Source organism: Heterocephalus glaber, unplaced genomic scaffold (assembly GCF_053883595.1).
Source record: "Heterocephalus glaber isolate CG9 unplaced genomic scaffold, H.glaber_assembly_v1.0 deba00000470, whole genome shotgun sequence".
Lineage (NCBI taxonomy): Eukaryota > Metazoa > Chordata > Mammalia > Rodentia > Bathyergidae > Heterocephalus > Heterocephalus glaber.
Genome location: NW_028258145.1, coordinates 22,795,662 through 22,820,878, shown reverse-complemented (window position 1 = coordinate 22,820,878; position 25,217 = coordinate 22,795,662). Strand labels below are relative to the sequence as shown.

The 25,217-nt window shown below is 35.5% G+C and overlaps 1 protein-coding gene and 1 pseudogene across 9 annotated transcripts in view; both read left to right on the top strand.

The window, feature by feature from the left end:
- Nucleotides 1–25,217, top strand: part of Ctnna2 (catenin alpha 2) — a 1,179,603-nt gene that overhangs the window by 251,007 nt on the left and 903,379 nt on the right. The gene's annotated exons all lie outside the window — the stretch shown is intronic.
- Nucleotides 1–25,217, top strand: part of LOC106009356 (nucleoporin p54 pseudogene) — a 34,770-nt pseudogene that overhangs the window by 1,526 nt on the left and 8,027 nt on the right.

Genomic DNA, 25,217 nt, shown 5'->3' with positions numbered 1-25,217 from the left:
TACCTGTCCATTAAACTTTGAAACCTAGGCCCACCAAAGTAGTCTGGCAATAAAATGACACAAGTAGGATAGGATTGGCAAGATAGAAGCAAAATCTTTATATGTAGATGAAATGATCATCTACAGAGAAAATACTAAGAAATCTCTAGGAGCCCCTAGAACTTGTATTTGAATTTAGCAGGATTAGAAAACACAAGGTATATATAAAAATTCAGTCCTGTATATACTTGCTATAAATGAAGAATTGGATATTGAAATTTAAAAGTTATGTAGGAGTACAAAGGACCTAGAAAAGTTAAAAACAAAAACAAAAACAGTGTTGGAAGATGTTTAGTACCTAATTTTAAGACTTCTTCTAAAGCTACAGTAATTAAGGCAGTGTTGATGTAAGGAAAAACATACAGATCATTTGAATAAAACAGAGAATCTAGAAATAGAACCACACATATATAGTCCACTGAGTTTTGAAAGATTATTTAACATTAGCATTTTATAGAATATAAACTCAATTCAAGAGCCAAGGAAGAGATAGTGTTAGTGTTTTCAGCAAATGGCACTAGAACACCTGGTATCCATATATAAAAAATTAACCTCAACCCTTTTTTTCCATACATGAAAATAACTTGAAGGGATCTATGAACCTAAATAAGAAAGCATTAAATTATGAAACTTTAAGAAGAAATTATAAGGGAAAATATTTATGAATTCAGGGTAGGCAAGAACTACCTAGGATACAAAAGACATGATGTATAAAAGAAAAAAAATTAATAAATGAGATTCCATTAAAATTTAGAACTTTAAATGACATCATTACAATGAAAAGTAGTCCTTAAACAGACCATATTTCCAATGTGTATAACCTATGACCAGAATATATAAAGAACTCTTACAGCACATTAACAGACAACCCAATTAAAATGTACACATAAGAACATGATAAATAGCCAGTATAGTACAAAGAATGGTGTGCAACTCTAGAATCAGAAAAATACTAATCAGTACAATAATAAGACTGAATTATACACTCATTAGGGAGATGAAGTTAAAAGTTTTAAAAGCTTTGTCATGACTTTTTCTTTTTGTTGGATTCTCCCCCTTTGTGTTTAATTTGTCAATTCATTCTGCTGGGTTTCCTGGGGTTGTGATCCTCATTGTCTTTTCCTAGGGTATTGTCTAAAATTTTTTGGAGTGCCAGTTTGGTATTCACGAAGTTCCTGAGGTGCTCTTTATCATGAAAGTATCTTATTTCTCCATCAATTTTGAAAGATAGTTTTGCAGGGTACATCAATCTGGGTTGGAGGCTGTTTTCCTTTAGGGCTTGAAATACATCACTCCAAGCTCTTCTTGCCTTGAGGGTTTGCATTGAGAAGTCTGCTGTGATTCTGATGGGCTTTCCTTTGTATGTGATTTGTTTCTTTTCTCTAACTGCTTGTAGAATTTTGTTCTTCTGTTGGATTTCTGGAATCCTAGCTAGTATATGCCTATGTGTAGATGTTTTTGATTAAGGCTAGCTGGAGTCCTATATGCCTCCCTTATCTGTATGTCAAGTTCTTTTCTCCTCCTTGGGAGGTTTTCTGCCATCACTTCTGTGAACAGTTTTTTTATGTCATCTGCACTCTCTCCTGTTTCTTCATTGACTCCTGTCAGTCTTATGTTATTCTTCTTTGCATCGTCTAGCAGCTGCTGGATTGATTTCTCTTGTTCCCTTACAATTTTAAAGCAGTTTTTCTTTTCCTCCTCACTAATTGCAGTCTTATCTTCTATATGTGAAATTCTGTCCTCACATTGGTTCATTCTGCTGTGCAGACTTTCTATGGAGTTTTTAATCTCTTGAAAATCTGTTTGTATTTGTTTTATGGATTCCATTTGTTTCCCGTGTTGGGATTCCATCATGTTCCTCAGATGCTCTATTTTTTTATCTGTGTCCTCTCTAGATTTGTTAATGTCTTGCACCATGAGCAAAATCTTTGCTGTTATCTGAGTAATTATTTCTGATTTCATTTTTCGCAGATCCTCTTTTGTTGCCAGTTCAGAGAGTCCAGGTGTTTGAGTATCAGATTGTTCCATTTCGTTTCCCTTTGGGGGTTGCTGTAGGTGATCTGGAAGTCTGTTTTTGAGGCTTGTTTTTGTGTTTTCTCATTTCCACGGGGGGGGTACTTCTGGCACCCACACGGCTCACCTTCTCTGCCCTAGGAGCTTGGGATGGCAGCGGGGGAGCTTCCTTCTGGGTGCTGGGACCGGCTCACCTTGTCTGCCCTAGGAGCCTGGGATGGAGGCGGGGAGCTTCCTTCCAGGTGCTGAGACTGGCCTGACTTCTGTATTTCTACAGTAGAATGCTTACTAAATGAGCTCATAAGGATTTTTGAGAACTTAAATGAAGTACAACTGTCACTATAGATTTTATTACTCACAAATTATTAAATTAATCTGTATCCTTTGGAAATGGCTGTCCTTCCAATTGATAAACTCTCCACAGGGCTTTCAAGCAGGATGCTTGGAAGCTAAATCAGCATCTAAAGCTTTTCCTAAAGAGGACTGAACATCTGAATGTGGCTCAGAGTTGGCGGGAGTTGTGAGTGGTCCAAGCAGTCTATGAATGGATGATTGTGGGGCTGTGAATCATGTAGAATCAAATTTCTGGAAAATGAGGAATGCCAAGTGGGTTATTTGAATTATGTCTTTACATAGAATCTCTGGACTAAGAGAAGCCTAGAACATAGATACCAAATATTTTTGGTGTTTACCACCAACATCTTCCTGGACTAGAAGCACTCTGAAGTATGCACTAATATTAGTGATTCTGAAACTTTAGTGAATATAGAATGAGACACTTGAAAATCTTCACGTTCACCCCTCACACTGTCAATTAAATCAGTAGGAGCTAGTCATAAATTAAATCAGTAGGAACTAGTCAAGGAACTAGTTTGAAGCTACCCGTGTGATGCTGTGTGCAGTCTGAACAGAAATGGACTGATCTTCCTTTTTTGCTTCATTTCCACATGTATGGTTGAGCAATCCTTGTTAGTTGGGAAGCATTTCACATGAGGCAGTTGCTGATAGTCATTATACAAAGTTTATGAGCTTATAGCTTACTTAGAGGTAAGTAGATAAGACATCCATAGGAGAAACAATATGCTATTTTATATTAAAATGTTATGGATGGACATGTCATATGCCAAATAAAATGTCACCGAGCCAAATATACTGTAGGCATTTTGAGAATATGTAAGGATATATTAGGCAGCCTCAATTTATAGGATGATTAAGTATTTACAGAGTTACATAGAAAGGTGTGTGGCTGGAATTAATCTAGAAGTGCTGTTTAAATTGAACATTAATTAAAATTTGTAAGGAAACATAGAGTACACATTTCAAGTGATATTCAATAGCAAAGAGATAATAATGATGTTGACAGTTGGAGGATGGATAGAGAAGCCCTGATTTGATGAGAGAAGATCTAATTTATATTCAGATACAGTTAGAAATATGATAAAATGATGGGAAGGAACCAAATCACAGAAGTTCAGGGACTAGGCTGAGTATAGACAGCAAGAAAGAAGGAAAGAAAGTCCAGAAGGATGGAGAGAAAAAAGAAGCTACTAACTAGGTGCTTGTTGCCTATTTAATTGATATTTCAAAAAGATTAATATAACAACTTTAGGAAACCTGACTGAATCAGAAAAAGACTGCAACTAGAATTATTGCTCAAATATGACAATAATAGTAAGAGAAACAAAACAAAATCCTGTGTATAGTATGAATCCAGGATTGGGTGGTGGCAATGGGAGCAGGAACAAGAAACTGAATGTTAACGGTATTGCAAAAAAAAAAAAAAGAGTGATATATTTTCCAGTTTATTGAAGAAGAGGGGCAAGAGTCAACATTCCTTCTGGTTTTGGCCATATGTAACAGGGTTGGGAAGATTTAACGGGTGACATGGGCCAGAGAGAGAGGGCCATCTTGATGTTTATCACTGATGAATGGGAAGCACTGCTGTGGTAATGCTATAGAACCAGGGCTTTGATGAAATAGAGAAATTTAGGAGTGTTTGAGATTGATAAATGAATCTTTTAGAGACAGAGTTTCCATTAAGTATATGCCAAGAGATAAGAGTAGAGGGATGAAGGTACAGTTTTGAAAGAAAGGGCAAATTAAGATTAGAAAATAGAATAGCCATAAATTAAATCGGGAAAGCATGCCCTAAAATGCAATAGAGAGCAAAGACAGGAGAGAATTCTGAAATTCAAGGAAAGAAGACATTTTCTAAGGAGACAGTGATCAATCTAGACTTTAGACTATTGTAGTCATGTTAAAGTCTTCTGAGAATGCGGAAGATGAACAATGAGGAAGCACCTAGGTTCTGTGAGAAGAGTCTCATTAAATATATTTTAAAATACATTTGCAGGAAGCTACAGGGCAATTGTTAAAAGATATGGTGAGGTAATTGTTGTATGCTGGAAAGATAACTAAACCCTCCTTTGGTCATTGTTTGGTCATTACCACACATATTTCTCTTTGCTCTTGTAGATAATCTGATGCACATCTGAGAGCCTGTGTGTTATTGATGTGTGCATTTCTGGAGCTTGGCACAATGCCTGATAAATAGCACTTAATACATGCTTCAGAAAATTGGCACAGATTGGAAAGAGAGAAATAGAACAGTGCTAGAGAAACATTATGAATGAGCAGAGTGCAACTATTTGACTCCGTATGGTTCCCAGACTAAATCCGAAGTATTGAGTGTGCATAAAGGGAGAAAGCCACAACTGTAGCTATAAAGAGAAAATTCTCAGGTTACATGGAGTGATATAGAAAACCAATAGACAGGGGACATATACTCAGTAGTGTTTCCTAGAAAAGGTGAGGGCCAAGGCAGATTGAAATGATCTCATTTTGAATGAAGATTGAGGCGATTTTAATGGACCATGTATATTGAATATTTGTTCGCTCTTGGAGACATTTTATAGTTTTTGTATATTACTGACATCTTTGTAGGTCTTCCATATATTTTTATTTTTATTGGGCACAACTATTATTTCTTCTTTGTATACAGCTGAAAAGACTAATTTATGACAGGTTTAATTGTCTAAGAATGTTTTATTTAATTTGTTTATTTGATGTATAACAAACAGCATCTGCTAGAAATGGTGTGCTCATGTAGTAAATTGGGAACCTGCTTAGATTTGAAGTGGATCCATACACTGCTTTGCCTGATAAAAGGTACTAATTTTCAGGTTTATTCAGTAGGCAGATCTATTTAATGGTGTAACACTGCTATGGGTCCTTTGCCATTTGACTTACAAAGCATTCTAACAGCTTCTTTCCTGCCATCCCATTATCATATTTCCACACCCTCTCAAGCCATGGATCAGTTGTGTGGATTTTCTTCCTTCACCTGACAGTTCTGCATTCTCTAACTGCCCATTCTCTGTGCAATGATCAATCAAAACAATGACAGCACAGTTCACTCATCCACCTGTGTCTGTCCAATGTGTAGACTGAGATGTGCATGGCTCTATCCAACTTTAGCAAAGATCTCCTGGAACAGTGTGACAAGAGCTGTCAATAAGTATGGTGGTTTCTTCATGGAACCATTTCCTAAATCAAAGTGATGAATAAGCCCTTGCTGTGTATGAGGGTTTTCTTTGTCTGGTTTGACTAGCCTATAGTGAGAATTGATGGAGTGGTGTGAAATAGTTGTGTTATTTTATTTTTACCCAATCAACATTTATTGAATAAGTAGTGACCAATGAGTTGAGTAAGAAAAAGCAGGACTGAGTAATAGAGAAAAAGGGAATGGTGTCCTTCGTATCTCTGAGAAGTGAACTTTTGCTTCCTGATATCCTGGCTACTCTCTCTTTCCTCACCCACCCCCTTTGGTGCAGTGGTATGGGTAGAAGAAACTCATCTAACAGAAACTCCATTGATTTCAACCATGTGAACTCCCCAGCACAGAGCTCTTTACCTGACCAGGAAATTCTCATTGTCACACAGCTGTGTCCCTTCTCCAGCTGTGCTGCAAACATGGGGAGCAACCTCCAAAGCGGGGGGGGGGGCATTGAAGGAGTTTCTGTCTCCTGTAGCCCTTCCACAGAGGTCAACATCTCTAAGGAAAGGTGGAGGTATGCCAGGATATTGCTCCTCCTCTGTGTGTCTTTTCTCTCAAGTGTCCCTTTGTGCTTCTGTTCTTCTTACCCTGATGTTGGTGGTGTCTGCAAGAGATGATGGGCTTCCTTTACTATGTGCTGACTCTTCTGTGCTATGTGCCAGACTGGCCTTTATGGATGGCACATTGTCATGTTCTAGTGGGGGCTCTTGTGGGTCATGAGGAGAGATTTCACTTCCCTTAGGTTTGGGCTTCCCCTGAAAGCAAATCCTAGGTAAAGGAAGAAAAGAGTACTTCCTCTCCATGGCTCCCACATCTTTGAATGTTGACTTTATTGCATGTAGGTCCATTACGTTTTAGTTATACTATTCAAATATAGCCATCCCTGGATAACTGTAAGTGATTGGTTCCATGACTCTGCATATCAAAATCCATAGATGTTCAAGTTCTTTGTATGAAATAGTGTAGTATTTGCCTATAACCTACACATATTCTTCTATATTTTCAAATCATTTGTAGATTACTTATAATACATAATACAATGTAAATGCTATGTAAATATTAATTATACTATATTTTAGGGAATATGAGAAGGAAAAAGTTTGCATGTTCAGTACAGATGGAATTTTTTCCAACAATTCACAATTATTTGAATCCTTGGATGCAGAAAACATAAATATGAAGGGCCAACATTAATATAAAGTGCCCATGTATGAGTCAAGTCAAGGGCAAACCTTGACATTGCAATGATGGGTGTCTCTTACTTGGTCTAGAAGTGCAGCTGAGCTTGGATCTTGTGAAGATCTACTATGGGTATGCACTACTATTCACTGTCCCTCCCAGGAAAACCCTTCCTTACAGAAGCTGTCTTTTATAGCTATTTCTCAGAATGAAGTTCACAGACCACCTGGTGCAGAATCCTTGAGATGAGGATATGAGGTATCCATAAAACTTAAATTCATGAATCAACTAAAATCTTGGATTTGGTATATTTAGAGTGATCCTGGAAATCTTTATTTCTAAATAGTACCCCAAGTACATTTTTTTGCTTCTAAAGTTTGATACTAATTAATAGCCTAAGTTTAATACAGTAGTACCTCAGTTCATGAATGCTTTTGTTTGCAAACAATTTGCAAACCATCTTTTTAACACAAACACCAATGTGGCCACCTTTTCCAAAATTGTAGAACAAATTGAATTTGGGAACCAAGTTTCCACTGTAGTCTCTATAAATGTCATTTTTAATATGGTCTTTTTTTCCACTGGAAAGGATGTTATCAGTGCTGGGTTTGTAGCTCAGGAGAAGTGTGAATGTTTAGCATATGTAAGGTTTTGTGTTCATGCCCCAAAACCAAAGAAAAAGAAAAGAGAAAGAAAGAAAGAAGGAAGGACAAGAAGGAAGGAGGGACAAAAAAAAGAAAGAAAAGAGAGAAAGAAAGAAAGGCTGCTGTTAAGAAATGAAACTAATTTTCAGAAATACTAACATCAGAAATGTTAAAACTAAAAAATAGTAACAAACCTAAAGAAAACTTCAATAACGACAAGATAAGAAATGTTGCTGTGAAAATATCATCAAGAAAATATGATGAATGTTAAGATGCCATAAACCTTAAGATTCATCTTGATACGTACTTTAACACCTGGAAGTAGTTTTAACAGTTGCATATTTTGTTAAATAAAACATTTCTATGCCAGTGTTTGTATCACTTGGGGCCCAGGAGTATCATTGGTTAACACAGAGCCCTTGTCAAAAGAGACTGTGCGATGACAACAGATTCTTCTTTTACCTGAGCCCTCTTTCTGGAGCTCTTGGCCTCTGAAAATGCAGTAATTTCTCAGCAAGAATAATGACAACAATTGCTCCTGTTTATTGATTGCCACTCCATTTGTAAGACATTGCGTGTATTTTCTCAAAATCATTTTGTTAATCATTTGAAAACTATTATCCATATTTGACAATCTATATCCATAATATGACACTGATACTGAAAGGCCACCACGTGTATTAATTGACTAATTCAGCATATTTGTAGGAGAATTTGCTATGCATAGGCACTATTTTGGTTTCTGAAAATGCAGAATAAAGAAAACACTTTCTCTGCCTCTACGAATATTACATTCTGAGATAAGACAGACCCGTAAGTAAAAAATTAAGCTAATGTTTTCAGTCCATACAAGTACAATTTGAAAATGAAACAAAAGTATGATACACAAAATAGAAAATTGATATAGTATTGAACTTAATATTAAAATTAAAAAACTTTTGCTCTGTGAGAGAAAATGTCCAGAAATTTGAGGCAAACCGTAGACTGGGAGAAAATATTTGTAGATTACATGTCTGATGAAAAACATGAGTCCAGTAAAATACTCTTAAAATGTTTCCACAAAATACTCTTAGAATTCAGCAAAAAGATAATGAACAACCTAATTTTTAAAAAACTAGATACCTGACCTGAATAGACACCTTATCAAACATGGCATGTAAAGATAGCAAATAAACATATGGGATACTGTTATCAACATATGTGACTGGGGAAATGGAAATTAAAACAACAATAAGATTTTACTGTATATTTACTAGAATCACTAATGTCTCTACAACTGATAATCCCCAATGTGGCAAAAATGAGGCACTTCAGGGACTTTCATTCATTTAATTACAAGGTCTTCCAGTCACTTTGGAACATAAATTAGAAATTTCATTTTGTTTTGTTTCATTTACAAAAGTGATGATGAAATGAAAACTCTGTGATCTTTTTATATTTATATCATGATTTGAAAACTTTTACCAAATGATGTTACTTAATCTTGTTCCGTATTTCATATTAATTTTTTTTAATTTTATGATTTTAGATTTATAGAAAATTTAGAGTACAGAACATTTCCATATACCCCACACCTAGTTTTTCCTTTTTTTAAGAAAAAACAAAAAATGTAAATTATTTTTTCTTTTTCAACTGTTATAGTACACTTCTCAATCAAAGAATCAATATTGACAGTTTATTAATTGAGCTGACCATAGTTGTAAAAGAAAAAACAAAATGTCCTGTTAATATGTTTAGAAAAAAATAGAATATAAATAATGAACAATTCTTACTCTTGAACTGACTTGTAACAAGTGATGAATAAAATTTAGAAATTTATTTACAGATTTAGGAAGTATAAAATAACATTTTTTGAGATCTAAATTTGTCAATGTAAAACTGTCCTTGCCTTTCACAGGGAAAAAAGAATTAGATTTACTAAGATATACAAGAGGGGAAAGAGGGGGGGCAGAGATTGATTGATTCATGGAAAATGTGAAAATCAGGGTCAGAGACTAGTGAGGAGCCAGGGAAGTGGTTCGTGCACATATACTTTAGAACCCAAACATCTTATGCAGACCTGTGCAACTTAGGGTGCATCCACAGGAGTGTGATTGGAAGAGAGTGAGAAGACTCAGGTTCAGAAACTAAGCCTACAGTTTTCGTGGTGCCTGTTCTGTTTGACTTGTACAAGTTACCATATCTGTTCCAGTGTTTTCATGAGTTTACTGGGGCTACTCATAAATACAGTCTCAGAACCCATTGTGAAGAGCAGGTGATTGGATTCATATAAAGCGCTTAGCAGAGGCAGAGCACATGGCACTCATGGCAGTCTCAAAAAACCCAGTAGCCATTGCTTTTATTGTTCTTATCAAGGCCATTATTCTAGCTGCAACTGGGAAACATATGTGATCTAACAGATCACTTGTAAAGCCTATGACAATAGGATATTTTTAATTAAAAATAAAATAATAATGTAGATAGATCACTATTTCCATTCCATTTTATCTGTAATACCCCTAGTTTTTAAATAAAATATCTTAACTCAAAGATCTGATTCTCACCATGCATGAGAGAAAATATGCTGCATTACCACATGAAGATGAAGAAACTTGGTTATCAAGCATTTCCTCTCTAATAGCCAAGTCTGAAATTCAAACAATGTATTTGACATAAATATCTGAGTAACAACAGGATACAATTTCCAAGATGAAGCTGATTCGATGACACATGTCTAATTATGATACAAATCAGTGACTTGATGCAAACCAGCACTCTTCATTGGCTCCAGCCTTGTCTAAAATTGAAACTGAGTGAGCAGGCTTCTAAACAGGAAATGACTTTTGAAACGATAATAAATGGGCAGGGCAAAAGGCTCATAAAGCCACCCTGACTTTTCCTAAATGCATGGTAATAAAAGTTCCCAAAAGACCAGCACTCTGGAGCAATACATAGCCAACACAGGAAAAAAATCAGAACTTACAGTAAATTATGGAGATAACACCACCGTCTTGTACCATGAAGCAGATGTCTTAATCTTTCAGAACTGATAATAGACTTCCTGATAAAATGAGAAATAGCCAGACAGGAAAGGCTGAGGTGAATTTCCTCTTTATGAAAGAGAGCCAGAATCCCTAGCAATGTGCACTACTGCTTGTGTTCCTTCAATTAAAGAAAACAGAAAACCACTTCTCCTAAAGGCTCTTCTCTTCACTGTAGCCTGTGCCACTTTTGGGGGGACTCTAGGTGAGCATCTTAACCTCAAATTTTCAGTTTCTTCCTTGCTACTAGAACAACCCAAACAGTATGCAATCATGTTATATGTGAAAACAGAAGACCTTACCTAATCACAACCACTCTCCAATGTATTATTATCTGCCACTTTTAGATAAAGCTTTTTAAAGAACAAATCACGCCCACTTACTCAATTTCTTTACTCCAGAGTCACTTAGTTTCTTTTTGATGTCCAATATAATTCATATTAAACAACACGAGGAGAAACAAGAATACAAGGAAACAGATCCCTCTGCTTAAGAAATAAAACATTGCAGTGAAAATGCAGTGAAAGCATCCCTCCTTACTTCTCAGAGTCTGTATTTCCTTCCTTATTCCTACTGCTCAAACCAGAGAACCACAGTTCTAAATTTCGTCCTTGTTTCCTATGCATTTCCATACAACAAATTTGGAAGAGTTTTATAGGTAATACCTGTTCCTGCAAAACCACCATCTAAATCTGAATTGCTATGACATTACTCTATCAAAAACTTATTTTCCATAAATTTGAAAAGTAAATTTGTTACTTATTAGTGGTCACTTTCTCAACCATTCTACTCTAGTTCTCAAGCTCACTTCCACGGAACCTGCTTAGGTCTGAGTCATTGGGTTCAACTATTGGTCATATGTGGACATTTTTCTCTCTACATCTTTACTCCAACTCTCAATAGTTTACCTGGAGTTGACATCATCTCTCTTCCCTTGCCCGTCCTAATTTTTTGCCTCTCGTGGCTCCTGATGTACCTCTTTTTCCTTCTCCCTCTTTCTGGTACCACATCTTCTTGAAATTCTAAATACTGGAATACTGGAATGCCTCAGGGTGTGGGCCTGGCTTTTCTTTTCTTCTCTATCAATCATCTCACAAATAACCCTGTGGGGGCGAACACCTATGGCATGCATTATTGTTTTTCTTTTAAGACAAAAGATGGTAATACATGAGTTGTTTTTTCTAAACTAAAACCTCAGTATTCAGATTTAATTCCAGGGTTGGCACAAAAACATTTGCTAATTGTGATACTTTCTTCTATGGTACATGTGCCAATTAATTTTGATTGTCAATTTGTTTGGATTAATAGATTGTTGGAGAAGTGATTAGCTTGAGAGGCCATTAAGTTCATTGATGTGTTAATCCATTCAGGAATTCATAGCTGAATGGGCTATTAGGTGGTAGGACTTAGTTGGAGAAAGTGAGTCATGGGGGCATGACCTTGGGAATTGCATCTGGATTTTATCCCTTTCCTCTCTGGCTCTTTCTCTGTTTTCTGCTTTTTACATAATCTAAGTTGAGTAGCTTTCCTCTTCGGTATCCTTCCATAATAATGTTTCTGCATGGATCCAGTCCATCATGAACTGAAAATTCTGTAGCCATGAACTAAATAAACCACTTTCCCATTAAAATAAATAGGTGGGTTTGGGGTTGCAGTTTAGCACTTAGTCTCTAAAAGATTGGCAATCATGGCTATAAGCCAACACAATTTTTCTTTATGACTCTTGACTGTGGATGTAGTTATAAAATATTTCCCGAGTACACCTTCGCATTTTTCCTCACTTTAAGAATTGAATTAAAAATCAAGTTCCTTAAGGTGACAGCATACTTTACTTCATTTTTTCTTTGTTTCTCAAACCTATAAATTAAATTTTCAACCCAATTCCAAGGTTTATCTTAAGTCTGTCCATTTAAGGCAGTATAGCATACTTATTAAAAGCATAAGTTGAGATAGAGCAGAAGTGAGCAACAGAAAGAGGGCCTCTCTGAGACTTCTTGATGAAAATTAAAGCCCACCAGAAAAGTGACAAAAATCTCTGCAATAAAAGCACACCAGACCAGCTTAGTTGGGGGAGCAGCGGTGTGTACCAGAACAGCATGGCTGCAAGCAGATCCTAGGTAGGGCTCTCCCCTGACCCTAGAGGCTGGGGCACACTGGCCCAAGCTAAGGGCCTGCCTGGAAAAGAGCTGCACAAGCACACAAGCAACAGCCAGAGATTCACACCAATACCATCAGTAAGTGTGCTAGACCCTAGCCAGAAGCTTGCTCACACAACAGGAACTGGGGTGAACAGGCTCCAGCCAAAGGCCCTCCCAGAAAACAGCTACATAGGGGCCCTAGCCAGAGGCACACCTAGATACCACCCCAAGTGTGCACAGGCTCCAGCCAGAAGCCCACCCAGACAACAGGTCAGCTCAGGGATCCAGAAGGCCACCTTTATGAACCGAGGAATTAGTGTACTGGTGAGCAGCAGAGAAAAGGCTGCTCTGAGGCTTGCTGAGAATTGAAGACCACTGGGTTAGCAAAAACTTACCTCAACAAAGACACAGCAGGGTGCATCTCTTGAAATGAGAAGACACATAAACAAGTCTCAAAACCAGACTTCCAGATCACATAAAGAAACACCAAAGGAAAACGAGAAAGAACAATTTGATATTCAACCACCTGGACTCCCTGAACTGGCAACAAAGAGGATCTGGAAACAATGAAATCAGAAATAATTTCTCAGATAACAGCAGCAATTGTGCCCATAGTGCAAGACATGATTAATAATTCTAGAGAGGACACAGATAAAAAAATAGAGGAGCAGAGGAACATGATGGAATCCCAACATAGGAAACAAATGGAATCCATAAAACAGATGCAAACAGGTTTTCAGGAGATTAAAACCTCCACTGAAAGCTTACACATCAGAATGAGCAAATCTGAGGACAGAATTTCAGATATAGAAGATAAGATGGCAATTAGTGACCAGGAAAAGAAAAATTTCTTTAAAATTGTAAAGGACCACAAGAAAACAATCCAGCAGCTGCTAGATGATACAAAGAAGAATAACATAAGATTGATCAGAGTCAATGAAGAAACAGGAGAGAGTGCAGATGACATAAAAAAAAAAAAATTCACAGAAGTGATGGCAGAAAACTTCCAAAACAGGGGAAAAGAACTTGACATACAGATAAGTGAGGCATATAGGACTCCAAATAGCCTTGATCAAAAAAAAAAAAAAATCTACACATAGGCATATAATAGTTAAGATTCCAGAAACCCAACAGAAGAACAAAATTCTACAACCAGTTAGAGAAAAGAAACAAATCATATAAAAAAGGAAATTCTACCAGAAAAACATCAGACTTCTCAACACAAACACTCAAGGCAAGAAGAGTTTGGAGTGATGTATATTTCAAGCCCTAAAGGGAAACAGGCTCCAACCCAGACTGATGGACCCTGCAAAACTATCTTTCAAAATTAATGGAGAAATGAGATACTTTCATGACAAAGAGCACCTCAGGAACTTCATGAATACCTAACTGACACACCAAAAAATTTTAGTCAATATCCTAGGAAAAGACAATGAGGATCAGAACTCCAGGAAGCCCAGCAGATTGAATCCATTGGACATGACAAGAAATTAAATGCAAAGGGGGAGAATCCAACAAAAAGAAAAAGTCATGACAAGGATAAGACAATACATATCAGTTATAACCGTCAATGTTAATGGTCTCAATTCACCAATGAAAAGAAATAGGCTGGCAGAATGGGTCAAGAAGCAAGATCCAACAATATGTTGCATACAAGAAACACACTTAATTCAAAAAGAAACTCATAGACTGAAAGTTAAAGGGTGGAAAACAAGACTCCAGGCAACAGGAACCTGACAAAAAGCAGGACTAGCTATCATTTTCAAACCAAAATCTGAAACACTTCTGGTCCCAAGAATTTCCTATAAGGATAGTCAACTTGTATGTACAAATCTATTGTGAACATGTGTTTTCATTTCTCTTAAATAAAAACTTAAGAACAGAACTGCTAGTTCTTAACAGTAATACAAGAAATTTCTATACTGTTTTCCAAAATGGCTTTATCATTTTACATTCACATTAGCAGTATTAGAAAGTTCTAACTGGTTCACACCTAAGCTGACATTTGTTCTTTTAAAACTTTTAATTTAATCTCCCTGATTGTATAATATGATCTTGTTATTGTATTGATTAGTATTTTTCTGTTTCGAGGGTTGCACACCTTTCCTTGTGGTGTATTTGTTATTTATCATCTTCTTGTGTCTACTTTTTAATTGGGTTGTCTATTAATGAGCTGTAAGTGTTCTTTATATATTCTGGTCATTGGTTATATGTATTATAAACATGTTCTGTTTAAGGACTGCTTTTCATTTTCTTAATAATGTCTTTTAAAGTTAGAAATTTTGATGGAATTTCATTTATCAATTTTTTTCTTTTATACATCATATATTTGTATCCTAGGAAATTCTTGCCTACCCTAAATTCATGAACATTTTCCCTTATAATTTCTTCTTAAAGTTTTATAGTTTTAGTCTTTCATATTTAGGTTCATAGATCCTTTCAAGTTGTTTTTATGTATGGAAATAAAGGGTTGAGGTTAATTTTTTACATACGGACAACAAGTGTTCTGGTACAATTTGTTGAAAATACTGCCTTTTCCTCTGCTCTTGAGTTGAGTTTCTGTTCCATACAATGTTAATGTTAAATAATCTTTCAAAAATCAGTGGACCTTATATGTGTGGTTCTATTTCTATTTTTTAATTTATATCTTTATTGGTACATTTTAGGTATACAATACATTTACATTTATCATTGGATGTTTGTACTTGAACATGATGTATCTTGGTTCTTATTTTTTCCCATTACCTGTGCGCCCTTCACCCCTTCCACCCTTCCCTATTTACACAGACTTTGATTCCATTATTTTTCTTTCTCATAATTTTTCCTTTCCCTTCTTCCCTTTCCCCTTCCCCTCCTACCACCCCCACACCCTGTTACCTTTTCCTATTTCAAATTATCGGTTATTCATTTTAATCATTTTCATCCTTATTTACACTTTCAGTTTCTCACACTAGAGAAACTATTCAGTATTTACACATGTGTGTCCTATTTATTTCACTTAAGAGTATGGCCTCAATATGCATCCATTTAGCTATAATTGTCTCTAGTTTCTCATTCTTTATGGCTGAGTAGTACTCTATTTTATAAAAAATCCACATCTTCTTTATTCAGTTTCCAGTTGATGGGCACTTGGGCTGTTTCCAAGCTTTAGCTATTACAAACTATGCCTCTATGAACATGGGTGGACATATATCGCTGTGGTATGATTCTTTTAATTCTTTGGGGAAGATTCCCAGTAGGGGAATACTGGGTCAAGTGGGACCTGTAGCCCTAGTTCTTTGAGGTATCTCCATATGGATTTCCACAGTAGTTGCCCCAGTCTGCACTCCCAACAACAATGGAGAAGGGTTCCTTTCTCTCCACACCCCCACCAGCATTTGTTATTGGTTGATTTCTTGATAGCAGCCATTCTTTGTGGGGTAAGGTGGAATCTCAGTGTTGTTTTCATCTGCGTTTCTTGAATGACCAGTGATGTTGAACATTTTTTCATATATTTACTTGCTGTTTTTACTTCTTTGTCTGAGAAATATCTGTTCATTTCAGATGCCCATTTTTGAATTGGGTCTTTGAATTTGGGGGGGCTCTGATTTTTTTCAGTTCTTTATATATTCTCAATAGTAGACCTTTGTCTGAGGTACAGCTACTAAAAATTTCTCCCCACATTGTAGGTTGTCTCTTAGCTCTGTTGGTAGTTTCTCTTGCAGTGCAGAAGCTTTTTAATATGATGAGATCCCAGTTGTTGATTCTTTGTGCTAGCTCCCGTGCTACTGAAGATTTGTTCATAAAGTCTTTTCCTATGCCAATGTCATCAAGAATTCTACCTAACTTATCTTCCAGCAAGTTTCTAGATTCTCTGTTTTATTCCATTGATCTGTATGTCTTTCCTTGTGCCAACATTACCTTAATTACTGTAGCTTTAGAGGAAGTCTTAAAATTAGGTAATAAATGTCTTCCAACACTGTTATTTTTTTTTTACTTTTCTAGGTCCTCTGTACTCCTACATAACTTTTAAATTTCAATATCCAATTCTTCATTTATAGCAACTATACATAGACCTGAATTTTTATATGTACCTTGTGTTTTCTAATCCTGCTAATTTCAAATACAAGGGGCTCCTAGAGATTTCTTAGTATTTTCTCTGTAGACGATCATTTCATCTACATATAAAGATTTTGCTTCTATCTTGCCAATCCTATCCTACTTGTGTCATTTTATTGCCAGACTATTTTAGTTCGGGCCTATGTTTCAAAGTTTAATGGACAGATGAAGAGTAGGCATATCTGTCCTTGTTCCCCACCTTAGGGAGAAAGCATTGTATCTTTTCCATTCATATAAGGCATTTTTGCTGGAAATATGGAGTACATGTCTTTTATCTGTTTAAAATGCTCTGTTCTACTTCTAGTCTCCTGATAGCTTTTACCATGAACAGCTGTAGAATTTAGTCCAATACTTTTTCTCCCAACTAGTGACAGGATCATAGGGCTTTTTCCTTTCCTCTGTTAAAATGATTACTTTTGGGGGTGGATCTCCCAATGCTGAACCAACACTGCCATCCCTATAATAAAACCATTTTCTACATCCTGACAGATCTGACTTCTAATAGTTTGTTTTGTGAAACAAATTTCTATGTATGTTCATACATTTTTCTTCTAGTATCATTATTCAGTTTTAGGATTAGCACAATGTTGAGTTCCTAAAATGAGGGGAGAAGTGTTCCTTCTTTTTTCTGCTTTAAATGTTTGATATAATTTATCAGTTAAAATGTATATGAGCCTATTGTTGTCATATAGGTAGGTTTTTTAGCTAGGAATATACTTTCTTTAATAGGTGCTATGCAAATTTTATATTTCCTCCAGAGTTAGTTTCATTAATTTGTCTTCCAAGGTACTTCTTAGAAGTTGTCAAATTTATTTCAAAAAAGATTTTTGTAATATGCTTTCTATATCCTTTTAAATTCTGTGAAATCTGTGGTAATGTCTCCTAGATCTCGATATTGTAATTTTACAAATGTATAATTGATATTGTGCAATAGGAAGAAAAGGTCTAAAGGAGCTGGGGATTTGGGAGGGGTAGGGGAAAGGTAAGAAAGGAAAAGAAAAAATATGAGAAAAGAAAAAAATGGAAACAATGTCTTTGTAAATAGGGAAGGGTGGAGGGGGTGAAGGGAGGGCAGGGGAATGGGGAAAAAATAAGAACCAAGGTATGCCATGTAAAGGTACAAGATCCCAATGATGAATGTAACTATTTTATACCTAAAATGCACCAATAAACTTAATGGAAAAAAAGAAAGCATAAGTTAAAGAACTAGGAAATCTTTATTCATAACCTGACTCCAACAGTTATGAACTCTGTGATACTGGAATAATCCTTTAATCGTCCATTGACTTCAGTTTGATTATCTGCAAAATGGGAATAATAGCACCTGTATTGTGGAGTGGTTGTTATGTATGCGAGACACTTAAATCAGTGACTGATGCATAGAGCTATAGTTAGAATGTATTTTCCAAAGTTCATGTGTTGAAAACTTAATTTCCAACATAACAATGTTGGTATGTTGGTCTGAATAAGACATGACTATATCAAGAGAGCCTTTCCCTCATGACTAGATTAATGTATTTATGGGTGGGGTGGGTTAGGCATGTTGAGCATAGGCTGGTTATGAAAGCCAATCTGGGCCCCTGTTGTTTTCTGGCCCTTGCTCACTCTTGCCCTTCTGCTTTCTGCCATGGAATAATGTAGTAAGAAAGCCCTTGCTAGATACTGGAATCTTCATATTGGTTTTCCCAGCCTCCAGAATCATGAGATAAAAAGGTTTTTTTCTTATAAATCACTAAGCCTGTGGTATAGTTACAACATAAAGTACAACAAAGATGTTATAATATTATATAAATGCTAATTAAAGATACTTGCTCAGGAAGGCTTTTCTTACCAAACGTATATACCCACACACATACATGTATGACACCAATCTCCAAAGCATATATATAGGTATGCATGTAAATATATGTACATACATATGCATACCTATACACACATATATGTAATATATATATATATATAGGTATTCTGTCAGAGTTCTTCAAAGAAATATAACCAATAATATTTATATATATATATATATATATATATATATATATATATATATAGTGTAAAAGATTTTAGGAACTGTTGGGCTACCAAGTACTAACTCTGTAGGGGAAGTAAGGAGGCTGAATGCTCAGGTAGCAGTAAGTGATTAAGTCCTGAAAATCTTCTTTTCTTGCAAACCTCAATCTTTATTTTTAAGATTTTCTATCTGATTGGATGAGACCCACTCATATTATTGAGGATAATTCCCTTTCCTTAGATGTTAATTTATCTATAATGTACCTTGAAAGCAACACATGGATTAGTGTTGATTAAATAACTGGGTGTTATTGACTAGCTAAGTTATTACATTAAACTAATCATCATAATGTATAATAATGCTAAGTGATTCTGGGCAAATTTGAAATAATTATGTACAAGTAGGAGAGCAGCTCTTTCTTTTTTTCTAAATATCTCTAAAACACATTGTAGTGTTTGTGATCTTGTTTTTAGAAAGCAGTTTGCCTCTTACTGCTGAATTTATGTTGGAAAAACCTTTAACCTATGAAGTACACAGTGTGGTAGAGTAGGTACGAAAGAAAAAAGTCCTCTGTGCTTTTCCATGTGTGCTTCTTGGGGACACTGGAATCTCCACTTCACTAAAATCTACATATATGGTGTGTGTAAGTTAGATATTATGTGCTAGAATTATTTGTTAAATAATAATTTCCATCTTATCTAATCAATAAAAATTGAAGAATCAGATAAATGCCAGAAAACTTTGAGATATCATGAAACATTTTTCAAATTAAATATGTGAAAACCCAATTTTTTGTGAATGCTTGATTTTTTTCCTTTGTGAAATTTGAACATAAACTGAAAAGCCGTATACACAGTATTTAAAGTACATATTTAGATAAGGTTTTTTTTGAAGAAAGCTGTTTTAGTTTCATTTTTATCATTTCATAATGTATCATCATAAAGATTAAATGAACTCTTGGTCTGACTTATTTGAAGTTGTAAATTAAAGAAAACATTTCTTGCAACTCAAGGACAGTTTAAATTTGGTGGTGCTATTAAGTCAGTCTGGCTCTTTATTTTGAATTTCTAAAAGTATTTGTTGGTATGTTAGTCAATACATACTGTTGCAATCATTTTCTTCCATTTTCTTGTCATTGCTCTTTATATTTTTATGCTCCCATTGATCAAATGAAATTCAGTTGTCTTTTGAAAGCATAAACATATTTAACAGCATTGCCTTTTTAAAAGCCCTTAATATGAGCACTGTATTTGAATGGGCTGCAATTTGTTTCTCCTTATAATAATTACATTATAGTTCCCTGATGTGGATTCATATGGGAGTATTTAAGGGATGAAAGTTCAAATGTATTAAATATTTATATTCATTAGAACATAATCTTTCCTATAGGCAGAAAGGAAATAAATGAATTGATTTACTTCCAATTGCAGCCTTCATGAACCTACTGCTTTGGTAATTTCTTAATGTCATAATTAAAAATATTGATCGATTCTTTATGGGCTTTCACTGAAATGGTAGCAGTCAACTGCAATATCATATAATAAATTTAAAATAAATCTTTAAATATAAATGTGACTGTTATAGCTAATATTTCTCCCTCTCAAACCCAAAGCTTTAAATAACAAGAGTTTGCTTTTCTTGGTATAATAATCTCCAGAGAGATCCAGTGTATTTTGTTTGCTTCCTCCACAGAAGCAGAGCAGGATGGCCTCACCATTAATTAAGCTGAGCTTCTCTGAACAATCTTAGTTTTATCTCTGGTTTTAGTTTTCGATCTAGGAAAACTAAATCTTTGAATTTGATGTCATCTAATACCTCTTTTTATATTTTTTACTTTTTTTAAAGAAAAGAATAGGAAGAGCTCTAGGGGTGTGCCTACACTATGGGGTGTAGCTGGGGACTCTGTGGAATCATTAAGATCTGCATTCCCCTTAAACAATGTCCATCTTCAGTTTCTTATTTACACATATTTCTGAAAATCAGAATTGCTATATTAAGAAACTTTCAAAATGGATGGCCACCTACAGTGTTTCTCCAGGATGTCAGAAGCATGGAGGATACCAAGCAGTTAGGTGGCTCTGTGGAATTGGTAGATATTGGAAAACACAAACTCCCTGGTCACTACCACTTTTTCCCTATAAACTCAGCAAGGGGCTGGTATACAGCTCAGCTCTGATCTACGGAAATAAGTGATATGTATTTATGGTCATCGATGTGCCACCTGCAAACCTTGAGGATGGCTGCAAGAGTTAGCACTTTATCTTGGTGGCATGGAGTGGTAAGATGTATGGGGAAGATTCAACTGATAAGAAAGGGTTAGTAGCTAGCTAGATGCATGCATTCTGTGAAAGCTATTCAAAAAAAAATGAGAAAGATTTATCAATGTTTAATTTGCCTCAAAGATATTCAGGAATCTGGCACTGAAGCCCTAGATGAGTTGATATTTGCCCAGAAAAATGACAAAGATAACACAGACTACAGCAGAATTTCTAAAGGTTGTTCCCAAGGAAAGAAGCAACATATGATGTCAGGGGCATTTGCTACTTTTACACAGAAATGAGATGTGGTGACAAACCTTCATTCTGATGTGAGTGGTAGCTTCATTCAGAAGGCTGTAGTTATCTCATTACTTTGATGGATTTGTTCATGGATAACCAAGAGAAAATCTTCATCCCTGCCAATAATGAAACTGCAGACCCTGTGACCCATGAGGAGCAGGAGTTGTACAACAACATGGAGTTTGATGTGGAGTAGTTAGCAAAGGACTTGGAGGGCAGAGACCCTACTGCACTGTGGCTAGAGACCTTCTACTTAAGAAATGGCATTATCTCTCCCTTTCACTCCATAGAACGTTCTGTGGGTTGGTGGCCAAGTCTGTGATTCTCATGTGGTTAGCAAGTTCTCCATCAGTCTCAGGCAGAGCATGATTCCTGATTTTAACTAATTAACTAACACGCTTGTTAAAATACCCAACCCCAATAAGTTCAAGATATACATGGGGCATGATAGGAAGTCCTTCCACTCCCTTCATTGTGTGACTGGGAGAAGATTCCCTATAGTTTTAGGTATTGAACCAAGATAGACTAGAGAAGGCAATAATATATCTATGATTTTCCATCTTTCAGGAGGCCAAGGGACAGAATGCTGTGCTGTTGCTTATGAGTTAGAAGATGATAGCATTCACTCCTAGAAAGAAAAACTCAGCAGCCACTACTATGTAGAAAGAAGAATAATGATATTTATATAGGAATAGCATCCCAATGGGAATATGCCATAGTAAACTATTAGCATATTCAAAGCAGTTAAGGAAAGGGAAGTTTTAAAGACAAAAATGGGGATAGTTACATTACTATTCCAAAATAATAGTCTTTGGTCAAAATGATTATATAAGAATGGCATCAACCTGAGGTTGAGTAGACAGTGGCCGGGCAAAGGTCCTGCCAAAAGTACTTGTATAAGTTTGTGGTGGGTTCTGTGCAAGACTGAAGTCTGGCAGAGTCTTTTGGGGTAGTTACTATCCATAATCATTAGTAGGAACACTACCTTCATAACTTCCTTGCACTGTTACTTTTTGAGGGGTTAGAATTGACACAGGCAACCCCATTTTTATTCCAACAATATCCCTATTTCTTCCAAAATGCAAAATGATGGCTGCTTACCTGTATGAGACAGCTCATCTGAAGAAATAAGAGGGTCAGGTTCTCCATGGAGTACTGTGTCTGATTAGAAGAAACCCAGCCCTTTGCCTTTGCCCTCTTCCAGGTTGTTTTCCTTCTCTCAGTTCATACGTAGACTTCCAACAACTAACAAAAGCCTGCATAGTGGTTACATAGAGTTAAATGTTTAGTCTTGAGGCTTCAGTCACCCTAAGTGACAGCTGAATCCCCCTCTTTCTCTGTTCAGTTTTCATAGGTGGTTAGTATGACTTGACCTATAGATAATAGGGAGGTCCAAAAGCCAAAGTTCCTCTGTATGAAGTTTTGGTTGTACCTGAACTGGGATAAACAGAGAAATTGGAACTTTCTGTTTCTTATCTCTGCCTTCTGTCCCAGGGTGTCACACACACAAGGAATGTTTGTAAAGGAAATGAAACTAAAACATAAGCGGCATCCTATGCTGTAAGTGTAAGCCCTTTTTCGGATCCATCACTGTCACATGGGTTTTTCTCAAGATCTCCATTGTTACTGGCATTTTCCATCTTCTTTTTATTATGATCCCTCAAAACATAACAATGGAAGGATTATTTTGTTTCAGTATGTGCTGTAACATATCTAGTAAAAATGAACCTCTAAAAAATTTAAGAGAAGAATTAAGACTTGGCTTAGCTCTGTGATCGATTTTGATTGATTAGCTAGGATATGTTTGGGCCCCAAAAGTCTTTCATTCCAGGTGTGAATCCAAGAGAAGTACCAAGGAAGACACTGGAAAACAGGTAAGTCAACAGGAAACATTTTTAAGAAAAAAATGGAGCTCCATTTGGAGAGATCTCTTCAGTTCTATTATTTCTCCATTGAGAAAAACATCACTGATCTAAACAGAATGCGTATACATCATGATTTTTATTAGTTTTGTTTTCAATTCTGAATCAAATATCCTTTTGGATAGTATTCCTGGATCATAAATAAAACAAAAAAGAAGTAATAAAACAGTTTGAAGACAATTTATGCATTTCTTCCATTTTTCAGACAAGTCATGGTTAAAAATCAGCACCCTTTAAATTTTACTTATATTTTGTTTTTAATAGTCTATATTGATCAAAACAACTGTGGTTACTAACATAATTGAGATTCTTGTTGTTCTGCTCATTCTGACCTCATGTCCAGTATTCAAGAAAAATGATATATTCTGAAACTGATATATTCTGCAATGATATGAACTTAATAGTAATTATTTTTAATCTAGTTCTAAAGATATTTAGTTTCCATATCTCATGCACTGAGACAATTTTATGTGACTCGTTTTTATTCTGGATGAGAATCTCCTACACCAAGAGTGCCAAAGTGTTTTAAAGGTACTTTAGTGATTGGAATGCATTTTCTTTTATTCAGGATTAGCCATTAGTTAACTAGAGCTATAATGAAAATGCTCTTGTCACAGTAATTTAGGGTCTTACTCTACTTTTTAAATCTTCTAGGTGTTTTCCTGTTTACTGACAGTCTTATGATTAACAATGGAGATAATAACCTGGTTCTCTTTACAAATATTTTTAGTCCATTTTTCTTTATAATGTTCAACTTGCATTTCTCCATGGGAAAATGAAGTTGTAAGTTCAAGCCAGTTTTTCCAGGTGTAGAATAAGATCAATGACATTATGTATCTTTCTTGTTTTGTTGAGTAATGCAACCTTATATTCATTTTCCACAAACCTTGATATTTTTCTTTCATGCAGCAGCAGTTGGTTTGAATTTATTGGACTCTTTGGCCCCCAGCTTCTTTCTGTGTAGCTTTTTTTCCATTGCCTTTTCCATCCAGAAAATAACTGTTTTGGTGTTTATGAGTTGTATGTTTTTTCTCCTTGACTATCAATATTGTCTGTTTATTTCCTGTCTCTTATTTCAAAGGGCATTTCAAGGTAAAAGGTAGGTTATACATTAGAAATATTACACTATTTATCATTTTTATACAGTTGTCTAACATCTTGGTATAGAAGCATCATTTTCCATCTCTATCATATCATCCTCAAACTTAATATGATCAAGTAATGTCATGGATTTGCTTTATAATAAAGTCACAGTCACGAAGTCATACAGTATTTCATCTGAAGTATGGGAAGGTTGCATTGTCTGAAGACATTCTAATGATCAGGAATCTGACTTCTAGAAACTGTCCATTAGATGTTGCAACTCACTAGAGGAAAAGTAAGGCTAGAACAGGAGTTTCAGACATAATAGTCTTTTATCTACACTGTTTAATATGAAATAATGAAATTCGTTTGCATCATGTTTAAAAGTGTTTGTCAGCAGTGTAGTACACAGAGTACCTTAAGGCTGATTTTCATGCAACAGTCCCCTCCATCCACTCCCCACCCCTGGTGAAAAATAGGAATAGTGAAGTTGATCAAAGACAAAAATGGACTGGTGGTATCCTTGGGAATATACAGTTACCCAGGTGACTATCTTAGTAGGTCTGTGTAGGACAGAAAATCCTCTAACTTATACCACCAATTCCCACTCTCTAGTGGGGAAAGAAAACTCAAAGTTAATAAAAGTCTTGATGAGAATAAATTGAACAATTTACAGTAAATTTGACTGGTAATATCTATTAATTGCCTTTTATTTAAAAAGTAAGATTTCATATTAAAGAATATTATCTTCTAAATTTAAAGATAACTCAGTAGTCTGATTTCATTTATCTCCATAGTGTGTTTCCTCATTTCAATAGCATACAGCTACAGTCCATATATCACTAATCAAGTTTCATTCAACCAATGAAAATATATTGTGTATTTATATTAGCAATAAGTATCTAGATAGAATTATAATATCTACATACACATAGGTTGAAGTTTATTAATTTGAAAAT